General features: G+C 46.6%; 1 protein-coding gene across 6 annotated transcripts in view; it reads left to right on the forward strand.

Annotated features, from left to right (window-relative positions):
• Positions 1-22820, forward strand: part of FGF1 (fibroblast growth factor 1) — a 91740-nt gene that overhangs the window by 36996 nt on the left and 31924 nt on the right. For 2 of the 6 annotated variants that reach the window (XM_019535007.1, XM_019535013.1), the window contains exons 2-5: positions 3220-3434; positions 6373-6684; positions 15862-16034; positions 20930-21000. The gene's annotated coding sequence lies outside the window, so the exon portion shown is untranslated. The remainder of the gene's footprint in view (positions 1-3219; positions 3435-6372; positions 6685-15861; positions 16035-20929; positions 21001-22820) is intronic. The other 4 variants (XM_019535008.1, XM_019535009.1, XM_019535010.1 and 1 more) reach the window with 4 other exon arrangements.

Raw genomic sequence — 22820 nt, forward strand, 5'->3', positions numbered from 1 at the left:
AGTATCAACCGTTATATTTAAGGAATCTCATTCAACCAGGGAGCACTTCCCCAGCAAAAAGGCAGCGGACGGGCAGAGGGATCCCTCTTGTGGTAAAACAGCTGAATACACAGGCAGAGTCGATTCAATCAGAGTAAGATATCCTGGTCCATTTCTAAAAAGAGAATAACAACTGGAAAATTTTTCCATTTGTGTTTTCAAATCATTATTTTACAGGCTATTTCCGGAATGCAAGAAACAACCCGTATGCTAGCCCCTGTTTTACCTCAGAAACCGGATATTAGCACTGTCCATTTAAATGACCTGGTATTAAACTGAGGTTTTAGGAAGCCATATTCACACTGGGAAAGGTGTTGAATATACGCATGCATGGACTAATGGGGTAGCGGTCTCAGTTTGGGCCCCTGAGAACTAATGAAATGCAAATAATAATAATATCAATAAACCTTTGAGAGCAGAGGCACGCTGTGGGTACCAGCAGATTCAGATGTGAACATAGCTGCTGATATTTTAATCCCGTGGAGGCTGCTGCATGTGCACTTCAGCCGTGAATGGGATGTATGCTGTACTGGACAGGTGCACTCCCCTGCTGACCCGGTGGAGCCAGGGTCGAATTCTGTATTGGGGACAGATCCTCCCACTCCCCTCCCTTGCTCCTGACAGACACCCCCAGCAATTCTGCTCCCGATAGGAACGCCTCCCTTTGGCTTGGTGCTCTGCCACCTCCAACCCAGCTCCTGTCTCCCCTTCACCAGCTGCGCACCAGGTACCGCGAGCCTCCAAACCCCCAGCATTGTGCTTTCCTATTTCTCTCCCTTTTCCCTTCTTGCTTTCTTCCTTCCCTTATTTGCTGCCCCATAAGAGTATGTGTGCCTGGGAGAAAGATGAGGGGAGAAGGGGAGCAGCAGCGTGTGTATTAGAAACAGGCAGGTAGACCGACAGGCAGTTGGGCAGGTGTCTCCCTTATGCCCTGCTCTTTCCCACTAAACAAAAATATCCATATAAAAGCTTCATCAGGTTCGTTTGCTTGTACTTGGTATTCCTGTCCCAAGCCCTTCAGAGAACAGCCTCTCTTTTGTGTTTGTACAGTGCCCAGAGCAATGGGCACTTTCAACACTCCCCTCATACAAATGTTTACTACTAATAAATTAGTAATAGATATGGGTGTGAGTGAAAGAGGAGGGATGGGTGGGAAATGCATATGTATATGGGAGGGGTGGGAAGAGCATGCACCTTTCTGGGGAAGAAGAGGACTGGGAGTATAAGATGAGAAAAAGGGAAGGGGTGGGTATGAGTCTGTGTCTGGATGGCTGGGCTGAGTCACAGGAAGAAATGGAGAGGGGGCAGCCTGAATTTCCTTGTAACCTGCTAGGAAAGGCTATTGCATGTGAACCCTGTTTTGGTCTCTCCCTGCTCCTGTCTGACGATTTATGGCACAGGTTCCCAACCACCAGGCCATGGCCCAGTACCAGGCCGCAAAGGGTTGGCTGCTGGGTCGTGGCATAAGCCCCGCATCTGTCCACTTGGGAGAGCGGCTTCTGCCGCCGGCAGTCACGTGAGGGGTTAAAGCTCCACGCAGCAGGCACTGGGGCTCACACTGGGCTGGGCAGGAATCCCAGCTGGGCAGGAGTTGGGGACACAGGTGGGGAAATAAATACCCAGGGCAGAGGGCAGGGAGGCAGCTCTGCTGCTTGCTACTAGGGTAGGCAGCAGAGCCCCTTCTTCCGGGGCAGCCCCAGCTGGGTTCCCCCTCCAGGCCACTGCCCTGCAGCCCCCTCCCCTGCAGGAACTCCCATGTCCTCGACTGTGGTGCCCCAACCCACATCCAGGTACAAATGTAAAGATTTACAAATTTACATCTTTAAATATGTACATATTTAAAAATGTAAAGTAGATGGTTTCTATACCTGGCCCACCAAAATTCTTCTTTGAGTGAGCTTGCCAGTCCTCAGGATAAAAAAGGTTGGGAACCGCTGACTTATGGGTCTGCACAAGCAAGAATTTCACCAACACCACTTCTGAAGGTCTCCCTGTCTTTAAAAGCTCTTGATGTCTATCAGGAATCAGAACTCGTGGTAGAGGTGATATCTTTTATTAGACCAAGTAGATTTTTGCAAAAAAATTCTTTATCAGCTTTCTCTCACCTCTGTGTCCCCCTGTGCCTGCCTAGCTTTGGCTCCCAGTCCAGGCAAGTTAGGCAGCAACCAGGTCTGATTATGGAGAGCAGCAATACTGCCTGTTAGACTGCAGGTGCCAGTGTTTGACAAGTCTCTCAGCCTCCCCAGGGCCTACCTGTGAGATACGTGTCCTTGGCTGCTGCTCAGGGCTCCATAGAAAGTTCAGACCATGCTCTCTGTATCCTTTACTCAGGTCAGCAGAAATTGTTGATGATGAGCACTTTGCAGGATCAAGCCTCTGACATCCATTCTTAAGGCTGCTGCAATGAGCTAGCATGATTGTACCCTCCCTCAGCCTACCCATTCTTCCAGACTGTATTTCTTTGGATGACACTAGTTTAAAAAACAGTCTAATAATGTTGATGAGAACTCAGTCAGTCTTGTAACTTTACCTGAGCCTGACAGCCCCACACTAGAGGCTGTAGGCAAAGAATGCACAGGGAACTAGATTGCTAGCAGACACGTATGCAGTGACCCTTAGACCCACGAGTTCAGAGCAACTTGAGAATCTGCAGTTGTGTTCCTGGCAAGCACTTCCTGATCACAGTGAAGCTGTTTGGTAAGAGAAATGCATTTGTTGCAGCAGAGTTATAGCAGACAATGGGGAGGAATCAGCAAGAACACCGCACCTAAGAAAGCCTTTAATCCTATTAGGAAGGCAGACCTTCAGAGCTCCCTAGAGCCTTCCAAACACATGGGGGAAGCAGACTGGATGAGATCCCTGTCCTTTTACCTGGGTCTGAGTCTAGCCCCAAAATAGCTTTTGTGCCAAGTCCAAATGGAAGTCATGTGAGAGGAAAAAAGCAGTAAAGCAAATGATCGTCCTTATTTCCTTAGTGTGTCCTATGTAAGCGCCAGTACGACAACCTGAGCTTTCCGGGGCCTCTCTGCCTCAGGTTCCCACCTCATCCTGCAAAGCCTTGGTAATGGATTACAGTTGTGAATGGGACCCACCAGAGACCCAAATGTAACACTGTTCTAGGTGATACTCTTTTTCTATGGAGCCCTTTCTGAGAGCTAATCTATGTGTTTTCCCTTTTAGGAACCTCCTGGTCTTCAGCAAAGGACAAAGAGCACAATTCCAACACGGCTGACCTCCCCATCGGCGGGTCACCAGCTTGGCCTGCTTTAGGCAAACTCCCTTGGTCTGAAGAAACTCCCTTCTTCCTGCCGCTCCAGCACTGCTATTCCTACTGACTTTTCGGCAGTGTGCACAGATCCGAGAAGCCAGCCTGAAAGAAGCTCAGAGCCAGCCAGGTGAGTGCAACAAGGCATCCGCTTGCTGGGAGGGATTCTCTACTGGAGTTTGCTATGAGACGTTGTGCCTTGGCACAGCAGGGAAGCTTCATGGTGGCTTTTACATTTGCTTCTCCACCCCCCAAATGAGCTGCAATGTGTGCTTGTGGCTAATAACCGCCCAGCAAAGCTTGCAGGCTTGCTTGGGTGTGTATTGCAGTGGGAACAATTAGGGCTTCTTCAATCCTTTTGCTTCAAGTTCTGAGACAGACTTACTCCACTGCAGTAAGAGGATGGGATTTCAAGACAGAGAAGGAGAAGAGGGATTTCTCCCTTTCAGCTCTGTTTCCAGGTTGTATCTGACTGAATTACACTTGCTGATCCATTATAGCTCCAAGGAGTATATGAAACCAAATCCCATTAGGTGGGGGACCTCATATGTCTTATTGTAAAGAGCCCTGCACAAAATGTAGTTTGAACTAAATAGTCTCTGCCATTGCTTGTTGCTTCTTTATCTTTTTGTGGGAAACAGGAAAGCTGGGGGAGAGGATTACGTTGTGTGTGTGTGTGTGAGCGAGTAAGGGAGAAAGCAGTCCTATTAACTACTTCCTTCAGGGAGAGAAAGTGATTCTGTACTTAAGTATTTACAGCATTTCCAAAAAGTCCAATAAAAAACCCATGGGGCATTGAGTATTTCTGGAGTGCTGAGAAGTATTCGTGTATGAGCATGTCAGAAAGATACACGAAGCAGCCGGGAAGGAAGAGTTTATTACTGAAGCCAACGGCAGGAAGAAGCACCAAAGAGGGGCAAAGCACTTATCCACGGGACCCAGGGCAAAGCCTGAATGGGGAAGGCTAAAGGGAACAATGTGAAATGTCAAATTCTTAAGCGCACACATATGCATCTTATAATGTGTCCAGATAGATAGCAGGAAGGCAATACTGAAAGGGAGGGAATCATTTCTTGTGAAATGATTATCCCAGGCTTTGGACAAGTTATTTCTGAACTTACTTTGTGCCCCAGTGGACTGTACACATACTGCTCAGGGCATCATGCTGGCGAATATCTTCCTCTCCTCTACTGTCCCATGATGGCAAATTAGTTTTTGTGCTCCTTTCCAGAGGCAATTGGATTTCAGGGACCATAAAAACGATACTTGACTACCATGTACAGAAGTCCTAATATATGCAGAATGCTTTGCGACAAAACAAATGTTAACTTACCAAAATCCCAAAGCCAAAACTGTCTGCTAAAACTCCCAGCAGAGCCCAGAGGTATAATAAGAACTGCATAAAAATTGAGAAGAGTCCAGTATTTGTCTCTAGTTCAAAGTGAAAGACTCCGCATCCTTTGCATAAACTGAGTAAATTCCTGTGCTGGCCACTTATAACCCATGTAAGATGAAGTTAAGAGCTAGCTGGACAGATGAACAGGTGCCAGGGCAGGGAAAGCAGCTTTTAAAGCCTGAGAAATCATGAACCAGGCCCTGGAGGTTGAGGGAGAGATTAACTCTCCTTCAGATAATTAAATGGAGGGACTTTCCAATCCCAGAGCCAGTTTGAGAACCAAAATCAACTCCAATTTTTTGCTGGAGGTTTGAAATGTTTGGCTAGCCATTTTTTTTTCTTTTCCAATTTTTGGTTGAAATGAGAAGCAACGAAGCCCTGTGAAGCCCTGCCTAGAGTAAGAAAAATGTGAATTTCCATTTGCTATCGAGGCCTAGGGTTTGAGCAATCCAGTTTTCTGAGTGCTAAGCGCTGTTTACACTGGGCACTAACGTAATTTTTAACATTTTGAATTAGCTGCTGTTTAACTAAAACCGCCTAGAAACAAAGCCTCAATTTATTTCCACCTAGGATTGGCTTTCCAAATACACAGGCCATATTTACACTAGGAATAAAAGTTAATACTTGTTTAAAATGTCCTAACACTTTTTAACCAACACGTTAAAATCCTGGCATAAATGAGACAAAACTATAAATCCATCACTCGTTAGGTAGCTGAAACCCCTATGTCAGCCAAAACCTGTTAAAACTACAGCTTGCCATGTCTATACTAGAGTGCGTTATGCGTGTTAGCACATCTTTTTTTCCTTAGCGAAGACAACTTATTCCCAACTTCTGCTGGGACCTGACATACTGCAGCTCTGATGAGGAAGCCTGCCCTTTGGGATTTCCAACTAAATGTGTTGGGCAGCAAAATGCAGGGAAGCATCCGAATTCCTGGCTACTTTGCCAAGTTCCAACTCTCTTGACCTATCCCTAATTCATAGGTAGCATTATTAACTTTGGAGTGACCAGTCTCCATCACCTCCTCATTTTCTTGGCTAGAATCCCCTCTCATTTTCTGGCACTTTAGCTACTTGAAGCAGGGAATAAAACCCCACCTCAGGCAAACACACTTGGTGAATGCATACCTTTGCAGGCTAGCTTCTCATTCAGCCTCAGTGTAAGGGACTGGTTATCCAGGCTTATTCTGCCCCAGAGGGGCTGCCCAGATGCAGGCACATAGACAAATGGATTTGGAATATGACCACGGTTAGAAACGTCACCCTGTTACACAAACATTAAAAAAAAGTCCTAGAGCCATGGGGGAGGGAAAATAAAAGAAACACTCCTATTCCTCCAGCAGCTTCTCTGATCCCATTTCACCACAATCCACCATTTCCTTGGCAATGGCCGTCTCAAAATAAACCCCAGCCTGCTAGGCTCAGTCCACTGGTCCATCCATTTTCACCTTCTGCCCAAAACAAAACCATTGAATGTGATTTGCTCACGTCCTGCTGCAGCACTGATTGACTGCCGGTGGCTTTGCCTGAAGATCAAACTAGCCGCCCGCTCCCGTTTTGTGGTCCCTGCTGTCTGGCAAGCGAGCATCTCATGTTTATTTTTAAGCTCTGTGTCGGCTTGTGGCATTAGGGGGCAGAGAACGGTTACCACTTTCTATTAATAAAACCAGGCCCTGAGGCTGAGAGGAGCTGGGGCTCTGCTACAACCCAACCTGCCTCCAGCTCGTACAGAGCATTGTGGCTTCCCAGCTAGCGCCTGTCTGGAATGATTTCAACAACCCGAGGTGCATGTCACAGCTCGTCACCTCCCCTCAGACAGACCTGCAGCAACAGAGAGGGAGTAGGAGAGCCCAGAGGGAGAGCGGCAGCCACGGCTGAAACCACACAACACCCTTTCACTGCTCCCACTGCAGCGGCAGAGGATTTTCCTGCCTGATCCCCTGCACTGCCGGCCGCATCTCTTCTGCAGCCCTGATCTGTAGGTAAGCACTTGTCCTCCGACATGAGAGGCAAGGCCAGAGGCTAGGGGTGTGAAAGGGGGAACGGGGAGGAGGTGGACGGGGAGGGACATAACAGCAGGATATGCTGTGATGCGGGATACAGACATGATGCAATTTGCAACCGCCCAGAGCCACCTCTTCCAGCTGGGTGTGAGGAGTGGCAGGGACTGAGGCCCACAGCATCCTCCTCCTCGCTCTCCATTCTGCAGTACGTGTCTTCCCAAAGCCTGTGCAGATGAGATGGACGTAGCCATCTGGCATGCACGGCACAGGCAGTACTCTGCTTTACAAAGCAGGAGGGGAATTTTGGCCCAAAATCCTGCAACAGCCTTTCAGAAACGTGCCTCTGGACTTTTAAAATCCACATAGAGCAAGCAGGTCCTTGGCTTCTTAGGTCTCATCTGCAAGCCACATGCACAGTAGGCTGTAGGGAAGGGAGTTTATGTAGCCCAGGAGGAGGAAAGTTGATTTTGTCAGGATGTCTACAAGTGGCTCCTGTGAGTCACTGTATTTCATATATGATGCTTATACCAGTAAGTCACTCCCCACCACCCTGGTTCGATAATAAGGACCAGATTGAAGCTTCATAGTGGGATTTTTGAAAGCATTTAAGCCAGCTAGAAGTGGAAATGGGAAGGAAATGGTTTTCCCAACACAGGAACATTTTTGAGGTTTGGAGAAATGTTCCCATTGTATTTGGGATCAGAAAGCAAAATCTGGAACATTTTTGTAATTGAAGATCTGAAAAATGCAGTTAAAATGAAAATATTTCAATCGCATTTTGGGGGGGTTTTAATTACAGTGTTTTTACTGCAAAGCAACTTACATTTTTTAATAAAAAAACCTAAACCTTTATTTAAACAAAAAAATCAAAAGGAGACACGTCTTCCAGCTGCAAAGCAAGAAAAGTGTTTAAATTGAGTGTCTCTGCAATACATCTTAGTTTTGAAAAAAAATGCTTCATTGGAAAATTCCTACCCAGCTCTATTTAGAAGGCCAAGTTCTACTGAAAACTTGTTTTCAGCCTCTGCCCAAAAGCTTGCAAAGAACATTTTTTCCAACTATTCAATTGGTCTAATAAAAGATATCACATTTACCCAAATTACCTTGACTGAAAACCACTGATATTTTACTTAAGCACTGCTGCAATTCGCACCTGAGCAGGCATGCTGTACACCTGTCTTCCCTTTTGGCCCTGATGCTTCAACCACTAGCCTTAAGCAAAGGGCTGTCCCTTTAGACATGCGCAGACTGTGCTGGCTGCTTCTTTCTGCCCACCTTGGAGTAGCTTGTGTTGCAGAGCAGGCTGCGAGGCAGCAGTCACTACACTCCAGAGAGCGCAGGGGTTACATTTATAGCCGGCAGGTGTATTGTGGGGACAGAGCTATAGAGGCTTACCTGTGCAGTAGGGCAGCAGTAAGCCACAACCAAGGCCAAGGAAATTAATAACACAGATGGATTTTCTACTGTACTGCCCTGCGTTCCAGAATGAAGGTGGAAGGAAGCAAGTCTGGGGTGGGCATAGACAACATGGAATAGTTGCTGAAGGCCACAGGTGGAGATATCACAGCAGAAAACAGAGGAAGGACATGACATGGGTGGACAGAAGAGAAAAGGGCAGCTATGAAAGGGTCATGAGGAACACAGAGAATACATAAGGCAGGAATGGGAAGACTAGAATAGCAATGAGACTGGGTAGAATGGGACAGGATGGAAAGATGGAAGCCTGGAGAAGGGAGAAAAACTAGATTTACTTCTGCATTTCACCAGCCCGGGCCACAAGTCACTGCAGCAACAACAGAAATGTATCCTTAGTAGTACAGAACTCAGCACCGATTGCTCGAGTATTCATCCAGCTTCTTGAGAGAGTTTTGCAGCCTCACAGTGTGCTCTGGGCTGCCTTGACTACAATGCTATCAACACCCAAGCAACAAAGCTAGCAACACAGACCACCCTATGTAAGCACAAACCACCATTTGCTAACAGGCCCCAGGCTTATCTTGACACCTGTCCCTTGACACCTGTCCCTTATATCCTCTCATAGCAATTTCACACAACCCTTCAGCTCGAGCTCTGGGACCTCCCCCTTCTCCAGCAGGGAGGTACAAAGATTTCCCTGTGCACTTCTGTTTAGTTGCAAAATTTAGCAGAATTTGGACTGTGAAGTCCCCTACCCAACCATCTCATCGGCCATCCCTAGTATCCTAAGGCCGATGAAAGACCTTGTAATGATGACTAGGCTCCACCAGAGCATCTTGGCAAGTGTGGGTGGAAGCCTCATAACATGAGAGTACACAGGTTTTATGGAAAGATTTGTGCAAACAGAGGTCTAAAGTTTAATTGGTTTCAAAGGGCAAGACTCCACTTGGTGATGATAAGGCAGCACAATGTTTAATTGTTTTTCCTGTAGTATTTGAGCTAGTTCCATTTCCTCCGGGCACACAAGTAACTGATCCAGCCATTCAGGATGCACACTGCATTTGTGGGGCAGATTAAATCTAAATGAAATTTTGATCCATCAAAACCTCCAGCCAACACAGAACTAGGGCAGCCTGCTGAACAGACCTTCATTCACAGCTCCACCCCAGCCCATGGGACAGACTCTCCTTCCCAGCCTCCCCAAATGGACGCTGGCCTTCCTCCCACTCCTGAACCCTTGATCTTCCTCCCGAATGAAGCAGTTCATTATGCAGCTGGCTTCAGGTCTTTCCATTTTATTCCCTATCAGCTGTGTACTCTCTTCCTGCTTCTGGGTTCTCTGATGAAGGAAGCCAAGGTGCCGAGAGCTGAGCCTGCCCTTCCTCTGTTTCTTGAATTGGGCTTTTAACTCACTGGATAATACAGACAGGGAGGCTTGCAAAGTTCTTGTAAAGTGCAAGAGAGATGGTGGAACAAGTCCTCCTAGGTCTCCCACCCACTTTCCAGTGTCTTCATTATGCTTCCAACTCAATTCTTTTATTCACTTTACTGTAACTGTAATTTTACCACCTAGGTTGCTAGCCAGTACCCATTGCTGGGATCCAAAGCCGTCAGAATTATAACTTGTTCTATATTCTCACTGCAGGGACTAGAAACCATGCTCCCCTCTGAGATATTTATGATTTCATAAGCAAGAAGGGAAGCGGAGTTCCCTCAGAAAAGGGAGGGAGCAAATTGGTCCACTCTGAAACAGGAGTGGAGGGACCACTGAGAAGAGAGGGAAGAGATAAACAGAATTTGCCTTTGAATGCAATTTGTAAGAGGGTTAGGTCAGCCATCGCTAATACTATTTGTCTGTGTGAAGCGGTGTGCATTTAATCGGAGCCTCTGGTATTCAGGATGAGGCTGCCTCCACTTTGTTTGCTTGAGTTTGGTGCCAAATGCCCTGGGGTATAATTTCTGTTGTAGTGTAGTAATGCATGCACGGGCTGTGCTGTTCTCTCAAACAAAACACAGCATCCAGCTTTGTGCTGAAATCAGAGTCAAGTTTGCCTGGCTGATGCCCCCTCGCTCCAAACTTGCTTGTTGGTTATCAGTGATGCAACAGGAGCTACAACTAAGAAGTTGCTTTTTTGCCATTTAAAGTGCTTTATTGCTGTGACTTAACAGTAGCGCATGGCTTTACAGCACTTTAAAAATGGGTACAACACTTTAAATTATCCCTTGTTACATGTGAGGTATTAAATTTGGAGCACTGTATTTTACAGCACCTTAGCAACCTACAGCACTTTAAATAACTTCTGTATGCTGGGCAAATTTCTGGCAATTCCACCAGTATCCCATGGGCTTTGCAAGCTTGGTTAGTGGTCCCTGGCACCACCAGAGGTACCTGGGAGCACTAGCCAAGCCTGCAAAAGCCAGCAACCCACCCTGCTCCTGCCAGCTGACTCAGATGGCAGCGACTGGGCCAGACAGGATTGGGGGCGAGGGGAAAGTTGTATCCTAGCTCCCAGAAGCATGGCTTGCTCTGCAGCCAGAGGGGCTGGGTCTGTGCTGGGGGCCCCCAGGCCTTGTGGAGCTCTGTCACCCCAGAAGCCACATGGGTGACCAGCAGGGCTTGCAGCCAGGGCAGGCTCTGAGCTGGGCAGCAAGGGGGAAAAGAGGTTGGTTCAGCTCTGTGCAGCCCAGATGGGAGGGGAGCATTGGCACTGGCTCCATGCCATCCTGCCTGGCTGGGGACCTGCTCCCTCTTGGCATGACAAAGTTGGGAAGGGTCTCTGCAGTCCTGGATGAGTCAGAGAAGCGTGGGGGCTCAGCAAGTGTGTGGAAGGAAAATTCATCAAACCCCCACAGACCACGAAGCCCCAGAGCAGCCACGGCTGGGAGCCTGAGCACTGCCTGGGGGATCTGGGGCTGGACTGGCACCCCCTCCCCACTACTGACCCTCCTTTCCCTCTCTGTGCCCCAGCTCTGTGTCCAGCTCCACTTTCTCCACCAGTCTGCTGCTGTCCGCAGTCTCCTGCGGCCCCAGGAGACTACAAAGCACCCCCTGCCTCCTAGCCTGGAAAGTGTAGGGAGGCTCAGAGTCCCCCTCCCCCCAAACACTGCACTTCTGTCATGTTTAAGAGTGCTATAACTTTATAGTGCCATAAAAAGTGCTGTTCTATAGACTCTTTCCTGAGCAGAAGAGTTTACCGTCTAGATTAAGCTCCAAGTTATAATTTCAGTTAGGAAGCAATAAGTAGTAATAATTGTCAGCTGTAGGTTGACACAAGTCCAGTCTAATTCCTCTCTTGGCTGGGGATCAGGGCTGGCTGTCTGATGGACTGGTTTCAGTTCATGCCATTTGCAACCATATGGAATCTGGTGCAAATGAACTGCTCACACTTCCGTCTTTCCAAGAGACTGTTAGTTTTAACTCATATAGTAATACAAGCTGTAACCATCCTATCCCGTGATGTCTGTAGCCAGGCTGGTAGGAGTGCTGAAAGCGTAGCCATTATTCATTTGTGTGTGCTGTATGACTTCTTAATGCTACTTCTAAGTCAGTTTTTATCTGCAAGCACATATGTGCCTGAATTTGGCCAAACTTGTGAATTCCTATGTGCAGCAGAACGCTACTGCTTGTTTGGGCTGCTTGTATTGCAGGATGCCAGTTACAATGCGTTTAACCGAGGACAGGATTTTAGCTGCTTAATAACATTCATACTTTATGTGAATCAACTGGAAACCTTCACAAAATCTTCCAACTGAAGATTTTTGGAGGTTTGAAATAGTTTCAGTGACATTCATTAGAAGTTATTTTTCATGTGCTTGGTGCTTCTGCAGCAGTGGGTATCGTACAGGTCAGGAACAGAAAGGCCAAGAGCGTGCTCCTTTGTTGGCACTTCCAGTCTGACTGGAAGTGTTGGAGTCCCTGCCCGTTCTGCTTGCACTGACTTTCTCCACTCAGCTGCTGGTTAGAGCTTCATCAGCTTACCACTTTATGGATCTGACCCTCCAGGCATTTGAATGATTTGGACATACATTTTAGTCTCTTATCTAGCCCATGCTAGATTTGAGCTATGCAGCTCCCTGGTTTAGATCCATGCACAGGTTAGGCTGGATAACTTTGCTGAAGAAAGGAATCAGTGAAATTTTGTGCCAGTTGCTTTCTTGTGGGGTATCGATGTGACAAGTTTCACCGGGACAAGTTTCACTCTGCACCAACACCTTGGCCACATGTATCACATCCCGCGAAATACTGGAAAGATGCAAGGAGAAGCCACCATGATGCTTTATTTCCAGTGCTCTGCATACTCCTCCTATAAGACTGGCTTTGGTTACAAATTGGCAGACTGTTAAATCATGTCAGGAGTCCCTTCTGGGCTAAAATAAATCACCCCTCCTGAGGGCAGAGCGTGGGGCCTTGTGAGACGTCACATTACCCCAATGTCCTTGGGTGACAGGCCGCCTAAACAAACACATGGTTTTGGTCCAATTAGACTGGACGGGAGTGGAAGGGGAATCTTTGGCAACATTTTAACAACCCCACTTCCAAAGGTGAAGTGTAGGTCTCTCTTTAAAGACAAAGGGATTTACGTTTCCTTTTGATGAACAGAATAGACGTGGTCAGCTGTGACTCAGATCCAGTCCCTTTAAAGCAGAACTGCTGAGATCCTCCCATGCACACCAGGCCTGCCAAGCCTTGGGTTCAGAGGGTCACGTTTTGCTATAACAGCAGCTGAGGTCACTAACACCTCGTCCAGCTTCCCACTCAGGTTTAGGTGTCAGCAATGACATCAGCTGTTGCAGAAGAAACACAGAACTCTGAACTCTGGCGCTGGGAGGTGAAAGCCTTGGTGTCTACCCACAAGAAGCGGCTTAAGTGTAGCTCTCCACCCCATGAAAGCGCTCCACACAGCAGGGGATCCAGTTGCAGCACTGTCCCTGAATTTTGATATGGTTACTCTATGAAGCATGAATGAATCAAGAGGAGGAAGCCATTTATGTGGACAGAATGATGGGAACTCATGCATATCACAGAAACTGATACTGCAGTATTACTTCTATTGAGCAGGAATCAAGACTATCACAAGAGAGTTGTTTTCTTCCAACTCTGTTCACAGTATATGGCATGTTATCCATCATGAGAGTGTGGGTGTTGGAAAGAGTTGTAGGCCAGCCTTCGTATTACATATAATAGCCTCACAGCAACCTCACAGCGAGGCTTATGAGACATAACCCTGAGGTCCTGACCATGGATGGTCATTAAAGATCCCAAGGCACTTTTCATAAAAGTGAGGGTGTTAGCTGAAGATGTATCTTGGTTAAAGTCCAAATATGGATAATTACTCCAACTCTTGCAGATCCAGCTGGCTAGCACAGCCTTCATTTAGTCTTCTCAACAGCTACGTGCTGTTTCAACAGCTGTATTATTCCACCCCAGCAATGGCTGCATTTCAGGGATACCAGTGGTTTTGAAGGTTGCATCATAGTCATCTTTGAGTCATCACTCACTACAGAATTCCACAGCAGAAGGAATTATAGGAGCTAATATAAAAAACTTGTATCTTTTTCTAAGGTGGGACTAGAAATCAAAGAGGTAGTGAGGAAGGATGGAGAAAGGTGGGGTCTAGAGATGGATGTAAACCAAAAACACTCCCAAGTTATTTCTTATTTGTATTACAATATCACCTTGAAGTGCCAAGCACAACTGGGACTGCAGTTGCTAGGCACTATACGGGCACATAGTAAAAGACAATCCTGGCCACAAAAAATACAATCAAAACAGACAAGAGGAAGAAAGGAAGAAGCTGGATGCACCTTTCACAAAAGAGGAGCTAACACATAGCGTTTCAATGGAACAGAAAAGTCTGGCAGAAGAACTGAGAATTAAGCCAAAGTTCCTATATTAAAGCCAGCCCCTTGACTGCATGATTATTTGTTCAAGTTCAGACCTGGATCAGAGCTCTGACAGTGTGGACCCACCAGATGTAAGCCAAAGGCTGGCTGAATGTCAGTATATGTGCACCAACCTGTGTTTGGAAGTCAAAGAGGGGCATCTACATGTGTGCTTTACTGCAGTTGACTAATTAGCTCCACAGTAAAGCATCACTGTCTACATGTGTGGCAATATTAGGCCGGAGTAAATTAATCAACTGTGCCATCAGATAGTACTTCCAGACACAAATACTATCCTACGATGGAGTTACTTAGTGCGCCACAGCACACATGTAAATGGTGACTGGGGCTGGCTGGCGCAGAAGGGTGCTACAGTGCAGGGGCTGCCTGCCAGCTAGCCCTACCTTGTGCCCCAGTCATCCCCTCCAGAGCATGCTGAGCTGGGGCAGAACAGCTGCCGGCTGCCAGGCTGACCCCCGGGGTCCCCAGTCAGCTGGGGCTGTAGCACCTCGGCTCAATGTGAGGCAGTCCCAGGTGCACGTGTAAGTGCTTCACTCAGGGGCAATAAACTCCGGCATGACCTGCACTGGAGTTTATTCAGCTGTGCTAATTTCATCTGTAGATGCACCCAGAGAGACTCAGGCTGTCAGAGTCCAAAGTAGCACACTTACATGATAATTAAGTCTTCTTAATGCAGTGCAAGTCATACTGTAACCTTGACTAGGTGTGAGGTTGCTTGAAATTTGAAAGCCAGGAGAGTTTGTTACATATGCAAAACCGTATTTAGTTGGCATGAACCAAAGGTTTTTCTTTTCCCAGAGAATGAAGATTGGTTACCAGGCTCATAGGTGATGCATAGAGGGTGCATGTGCACCCCCTGAGAGCACTGATGCCCCCCAAGAGCGAGTGCTCTTGGCTTAGGTGACGGGCAGCGGGAGCAGGCGGAGCGCTGTGCCCCCTCCCCGAGAAGTGCCGCTGGCATTTCCAGGCTCAGCGTCCAACCAATACCACCACGGCTGCCTGTGGACGGTCCCCACTCAGCCCAGCCTCGCCATCAATGCCTGCATCTCTGCCTGCATCACCACCTGCGGGCAGTCACCATGCTTCTGGAGGCATGAGTTGCATATGCCCAGGCTAAAGCTATCTCTGGGATCTCCATGCCACATATCCATCTTCAGAACAGAATGAAATGAGAGATTGGGACTAGCCGATTGTGTGTAGCCCAGAGAAGTTCGGCACCATCCAGTTAGGTTGCAAGGCTAACGGCAAAAGTACTTGCTGGCTGCAAGTTTGACCTCAGCACAGCTGCTGTGTTCTCTGGACTTTTGCCACAAAAACACGCACATCAGCCTTCCTCTAAATGAGAATATTTTCTAGAGAACAGACACATTAGGCCAGTTTTGCAGACCTTGCAAGCTGTTGTAGAGAGGGATGATTCTGGGGTCACCGTGTATTATTACACGCTGCACACGTCCCCAGTGCCTTATTGCAGGGTAGATTATAAATCTTGAAGTCAGTTTTTGAAAGTGTGTGTAACTGAGTGCTCCCAGGACTGTTGTGAGCCATAGCTAATGCAATAAAGTCCTCTGAAAATGCAAATAGCTACATACAGTCAGCACTAAGTATTATTTTATCATCATTTTAACACATCAGGAGTCTGCTGTGTGTACCTTTGTTTTAATATGGCTGTAAAATCCAATCTGCTGGCTTTTAATAAATAAAAAAAGATGAACATGGAAAACTCTTTCTTCCATTCTGTTGGCTCTTTCCATACAGATTAAATGCAACCCTACTCTCTTGTAAATATAGTGGTGCTAATCCCAACTTCCTCTTCAGTTTGAGTCCTGCCTTTTTCAGCTCCAGACAGAAGTGTCCTTGTAAGAAGTAGCTGGGATCTTTCTATGTCTGCTCTGCACTTTCTGGAAACCCCATGTAAGAAGAGAGCCAAGAGAAAAGCAGGAAGGCTGGAGAAGAGAAATGCAAACATTGGGTGGCCAAAGTAACACAGCAGTTCGGACCACTCACTGCAGGTGAGAAAAAATGGGGGAGGAGGTCACTTCAGAGCAGTAGCTGGTAAAGCTAGAACAAATAAGAGGAAATCCTTCTTTATATGGCTCCAGGAGAATCCTGGGATGTGCTCCAATTAGCTACTGTGGCTGAGTTTAAAATATGGGCAAATAATTTCAGGCCACTAGTAATTGCTCACGTTTGTTTCTTTCAATTTAAAGAAAATAAACAATTGAATCCTTTCCAAGCAATTTAACCAAAGCTGATTTTATTGCAACTATCAGATGAGATGTGTCCCCTGCCCCGGGTACCTTCTCATCCATTCTAACTGCAAGCCAGAGAATTAATGCCAAAAACTGGAAGCAAATTTACTCTTCCTATACCACAACACAAAGCAGTCAGTCAGCAAGAAACATTGCAAATAAAATCCCCCTACCATCCAGATGCCCCCCTAAAACCATTTACCTCAAGTCCCTACAAAAAGCTCATTTTGCCGTATGCCCACATTGGCGTAAATTCAGACGAAGGAAATTCCAAAGTTGAACAAAATCAATGTAATCTAACCTTATCATTCAGGGCATAAAGGAGCCAGGAAGAAAGCTGTGGACTGAAGAGGAAATAAATTGTTAGAAGAGTGACCGCTGGCATCTTGGGCAGCTTGAGTTAAGGACATGAGTTTCTACAGCTTGAGCTAAGAGTTAGGCTCTGTAGATGGGGATAATAATGAACTGTCATCCTCAGTGGATTGGGTATAGAGGAACATACAACATGCCCTTGACTAGTGAATTATAAAGGCTAGGTTTTCTCACCAGAAGGCCATGAATAGCTTTCCCTAAGAGAGACGCACCTTTAAAATATCACACAAAAACAGAAATGACCAGAAATAGGAGGAAGTTGGTTGTAGCAGGGACCAATCTGGGCTGAGGAAACTGGTCTCTGAGCTCCCCCAAGGACTGGGAACGTTAGGTTCCTTTAGTCGCACCTTAAGATTGAAGTCCATGGCTTATGCACTACCAAGTACAGCCAGCCTCAAGGCACAGGGTGTAGGATGTAGAACCAAAACCACCGTTCCACTTCTGCGCTTCATCGGAGCAGTGTGCGCCAGTAAGCGAGTGACCCCGGGCTGTTAAATGATAGGACTCAGCACTGCCTGCGTGTCCTGGAACTCATTCAGGCCGCGATACGTTGTTTAGCTTCTCATATCTACTGTTTCCAACAAGGTAAACTCAGTGGAAGGGCTGACAAAGAAGGGCAGGGCGGACGTGTCATAAACCATTGCTCTAAACACAAGGCATTCAAGTTTAATGCCTAAATCCCACAACAAAGATTAAAATAGAAGCAGAAAAGAATGATTAGCACCAAGTCTGTCCTTGTAACAAAGGGTCTAATATCACTGGTATGCATCACGGTACTAACTGAACAGTCTCATATTCAAGCCATGAGCCAGTCTTTGTCAGCTCTGGTGTCAAGTGATATATAAGATGCATCTGGCCCCTCATGAAAGCTCTTTTCCCCTTCCATCAAAAGATTTGCAATTTGCCTGTGACAACCCAGAGGTCCAGTTCCTGAATGACTCATGATGTTCTTCAGCTTAAAGATCTAGTCTGTGCTTTGCCTCTGACTCCTATTTTAGATTTACACTGTTGCTAAGTCTAGAAATCTGGGAGTCATCCTTGGCCTTGGATTCTTTCCTTCCCACAGTGCCTGCCTCAGTGCATCTGACTGTCCCACCTCCAGATTGCCGTTGCCAACATTCGCTCATGTAGCGACTTTATTTTTGCTGAAATCCTCATTCACGCCTTCAACACTTCATAACTTGACAATTACGATTCCCTCTTCTATGCTGCTGCTCTAAATTGCAGGTGCTCCTGGAGACTGTGGCCAGACTGCTTCCCTGCCAGGGAAGTGAGACCACCACGCCCCTCGCCTCTGCTAGAAACTGCTGCTGGCTTTCTAGCCATCTCTGGCTCAATTCAAAACCAGCCTCCTGATGCAAAATTCTCCAAGAGCTCCCCACATCCTTCCTCCCTGACCTCATCCCTCCACCTACTCTTTGGTGCACTTATTTGTCTCTTCCAGCATTTGTCTTCCCTGGCCTTCCCCCTTGAAGACTTGCTGGTTGAGAGAGTCACTCATCCATTTGCACTGATCTGTCTCTGGAGAAGTCTCACTCTCTCTCTGACTCATTTCACCTCTTAACATCTTGCCATAAGTCCTTCCCTCTTTAACACACCACTGGCCACCTCACTAGCATTTTGCACAGGAAAGATGCTAACTAAAATTACAAGGGTTGGACCCAAGCTTACATCTGGCCAGTTGTATTAGATGATTCACGCTACACTTGTTAGCATCTCAGACAGAATTTGGTCTGACCCCACACAGCTTCACATGCCTGAGGGCAAAGGGCATCACCCCTCCTGCCATCTTACTTCCATGCACACATCCCTGGACCCAGGCAGCTAGCATGAAGCAGACAATGGGTCCCACTACTATCTCAGCAAATGGGCTTTGTTGCATCCCCATGGACCACTGTTCCCTATTATCCAGCTCAATCAGACAGACAGAGCATGCCAATGTGCTGTTCATAGATTCATAGACATTAGGGCTGGAAGGGACCTTGGAAGATCATCGGGTCCAGCCCCCTGCACCAGGCAGAAAGGCAACACTTGCTGTTGGGAAAGTCCTACCACATAGGGCAGGGGTTTTCAACTACCTCTTCTAGTGGTGGCAGCCGGATTAGGGGGAAGCGGGGGTGCTCGCACGCAGCCATCGCCGCCACTGCCTCACCCTGCTTACCCACGGCTGCTCACACATGCGGCTCTGGGGGCTGCTGACGGGCCTCACACCTGGCCAATCGCATGCCACCCATCAGCAGCCCACAGAGCATCATGTGTGACCAGCCGTGGGAAAGTGGGCTCCTGCAGTGGCACAGGGTGGTGGGTGGTGGTGTGGGGTGGTGGGCGGCAGCAGCAGCCACCACGTGCAAGCCCCCTCCCACGTCCGGCTGGCTGGGCAGTGCCTGTGTGGCCCACAGAGGTGTGCCACTGCCCTCATGCCCCCTCAGCCGTTCCTGGAGGCAGCAGCACGAGGTGGTGGGTGGTGGCATCAGCCGCCACGTGCAAGCCCCCCCACCCCATGTATGTCTGCAGAGGGGCACCACTGCCCTCGCCCCCCTACCCAGCTCCTGGGAGCGGGCACAGAAACATACTCCCCCTGCCATTCAGACCCTTTGTACCTCGCTGCCTTTTGGCGGTCAATCAGATGAGTGAGCTGGGGTGGGAAAAGCACCGCAGTATACCGCACGGGGCCAGCAGTGCCCAGTGCACCCCTGCCTTCCCCCAGGGTAAGAGGGGATGTATGGACACATGCCAGGGGAGACACTGCCGCCCCCCAGGGTTTGCTTCATCCCTGCCTACCCGCGTGTACCCGCTATGACCTTTCCAAGTCCCCCTGGAGGTACACACAGCCCTGGTCAACAACACTTGATTCTAAGACCTATACATCACGAACTTTCATGAAGCTCTTGAGCCCAAGGATCTCACTGAGTTTGTGATATCTTTTCCTTGTTATTTAAATCAGAACTGTTTTTTTTTTAAAAAGAAGGCAAAACCCCTCCTTCTCCACATCACCAGTTCCCTCTCCTAAACTATAGCCTTGCCTTCCTTAGATTGTAGGCAGCTTGGGGCAAGCAATCCATCTTGCCAATAATAGCCATGTATATTTATTATACTCTATCTTATACAATTTTGACAATGGGGATTTCCTTTATTTGCTCTTTTTCTATAATAAAGTTAGGGCTTGTGCCCACTTGCAGACTCACAAGCGCAAGTCAAAATTGAGCATAAGCCACCTAGCCTAAATATAACAACCCAATTCTGTTGCTTTTGAAAATTTCTGTATATTCAATGATATACCTGAGCTGCATAATTCTTTAATTCCCAGTCTGCCCATCCCTCAGATGGGTAGCTACAATAATAGGCCTATGGGTGTCTGTGCATTATATGTGTGTGTGCTTGCACAAAAGGAAACAGAACTCATGGCAGACGTGATGTCTTTTATTAGACCAACTAGGTATTTGTAAAAAAAAAAATTATTTAGTTGCAAGCTTTCAGGCGCGCACACCCTTCCTCAGGCACAGGAAAAATGCAAAGATTGTCACATTTTTCCTATGTGGAAATGAAAATTCATTTATACAGATATGGTATACGCAGATTCACAGACAACAGAGATGTGATCCCTTACAAGGATGCAGACAATCAAGAAACATTTGTTTAGTACCTAAAGCTTTACTTGGCAATACCTTGCAATCAGCTTCACAAATTCTTGACACTGAGTGTGGGCGTTTATTGTTCTTCCTTCTTGTATCATGTTGCTGTATCCAAGTACAAAAATGTCCTCCAGCAATGTAGTGCCTTTTCCTCCCATCCTTCCCATGGAGCTTAGACTTGGTGAGCTGTGTCAACATTGTCATTCCATTAGTGTCTTACTCCTCACATACAGCTACTCCCAAATTGAGCCAGGAGTGCCCTCTGCCGGAGTTTCACTGAGCTGCTACAGTCACAGTGACTATATACATATATATAATGCCTAAATGCAGGAAAGATAAGAAATCACTCCTAACTTAATTTGTTCTTGCTTCAGACTTTATTTTGTCAGCTAACCTGCTCTCCTGGTGCATTTTAAATCCTGTGGTAGCTTTTTACTTTCTCCAGTGACGTATTGAATTTAACAATCTTTCTCCAAGACTGACTATAATAGTTTGGAACATTTAATTTGGGGGGAGGAGAGAAAAAGATTTTTAGTCAACTAAATATCAGGAAGGAAATACTAGTTTTTAAAATACTAGGTTTCTCTCCCTTTTCCCTCCACCAACTGCTCTAATGTGCATGGTCTGATATTGGCCCCTTTCTGCTTCCAGCTTTACCTCTGACCAGCAGAAGCAACCATAAATTACCAGCCGCAGTCAAAGCAGTGTCAGAAAAATATTAGGTAGGTATGAATGTGGTTTGGATAAGTCCTTTCTCTGCCCACACAGCTCTGTAAATAGATGACGTTTATTCTCTAAAAGTTGCCAGCATTTAAGAGGTTAAAGATATATTTACTAGGATGCGAAGGCTGCTGACAAAGGTCTAATTATTTGATCTCATTCCTCCAGTTCTGAAATCTCTCACCTGATTGCCAGCAAAATCTCAACAACATTGCTAACACCATTACTAATACTTTGAGCTCATTCAGAGGAAGAGCTGTGCTCCTTGCAAATGCTAATTTAGCTCCACACCAGAAGCGCAGGTAATAATAGTAATACTTTGCATTTATATAACGTTCTATAAGACTTGGGAAGAGCTTGCTTACGAGACCCGCTCTTTCCCTGGGCTATCATACCAGGGAATGAGACAGGGAAAGACAGAAATGCAGGAGCCATTTCATTTTCATGGGTAGCTATGGGCAATGGTCCTTCTTGAGTGCTAAGCTTGGTGGGTTTGAAATGACCTGACCAGCTTCCCCTCAGACCTATGTTACAAAACCAGTCTACTTGGCTGGGATCTTTAAGAGTGGGGTTGGGGACTGGGATTGTAGGGACCGGCTCTGGTTTATCCTAGCTCTTTTCATCATGGCCTCCTGGGTGGCTGAGGCCAATGGATTTGGTTTAGTAATGTGGTTTGCTGTCAGTATTTGTGTGTGAATGTGTGGTTTTAATATGATAACTAGATAAACGGAAGCCTAGGACAGGTGTGTTTCTAACTGGAGACAAACTGGAATTTATATAAAGTTCTTTTACCTGCAGATGTCAAGGTGCTCTATAAACTTTGAATTTAAGTCTCTCAAGCCCCTGAGAGACAGGCATCTTTATCTCCGTTGGCCATAGTGTATATCCTGAGGCATCACATTGCATGCCTGCTGTCACATGGTGATGAAGAAAGATTTCAAATTCTGGCACAAGCCCTTTGCTCGAGCTGCTTGTTGTTTTCCTCAATTGTAGGATCATAAGCAATAATACTATCTAACTACAGCATGGTTCCAACTTGCTTTTTCTTTTATGACCACAATGGTTTTATGCAGTCAGGTTTGGCCTCTACATTGACATCTCCTAAATATAACCTGGGGGCAGAGCGGGATGGGGGTTGTGGGACTCGAGTTTTAAGTGCTTCTAGTTATGGAACTTATTTTTGCTTCATGTTAGGAAAGCCTAATTCTTCTCAGTCTTTAAATCAACATGGAAGAGGAGTGTATACTTGTGAGTTTGAACTACAAAGTGTCAGGCAGTTTTTGGACCAGTCTCTGTATAAAAGAATTTCAGTATTAGGGCTCTAACTTAATTAAGCATTTAAATGAGATACTTCACATTTACTACTGGCTTTTTGTGGCAGCAGTTGTTTTATTCTGTTTTCAGGCATAAGAATGGGTCATGCTGTGTTCTGCAAAATAGCATTCTCATCTGCTACGGCGCAAATGAAAATAACGACAGTGTTTCAAGCAGAGCACTGTTTTCCTTGGAGTCCGTGAGAGAGCAGCTGCATGATCCTGTTTGTTTGTTTGCGAGGAGCCTGTGGTTATGTTACCTTTTTCTCAAATGCTGTCATATGAAGGACAGCTTCAGCTGACCATCTCTTTAGAGATGCTGGTCATCTTGGCAACTTCATGACCGGGACAGAAAAGGACTAGAGTTAGAGGCAGATCTTTTAACCACAGTTTGAGGTCTCACCAGGTGTCTGATGTTTGGTCTAAACTGAGAATGAGGAAAGTAAAGCAACAGTTGAGTGTGTGTATATAGCAGAGCTGGATTACAGATCATAATTCAGCTAGCTGCA

This window comes from Crocodylus porosus, unplaced genomic scaffold (assembly GCF_001723895.1).
Source record: "Crocodylus porosus isolate Cpor-Errol unplaced genomic scaffold, CroPor_comp1, whole genome shotgun sequence".
NCBI classification, from domain to species: domain Eukaryota; kingdom Metazoa; phylum Chordata; order Crocodylia; family Crocodylidae; genus Crocodylus; species Crocodylus porosus.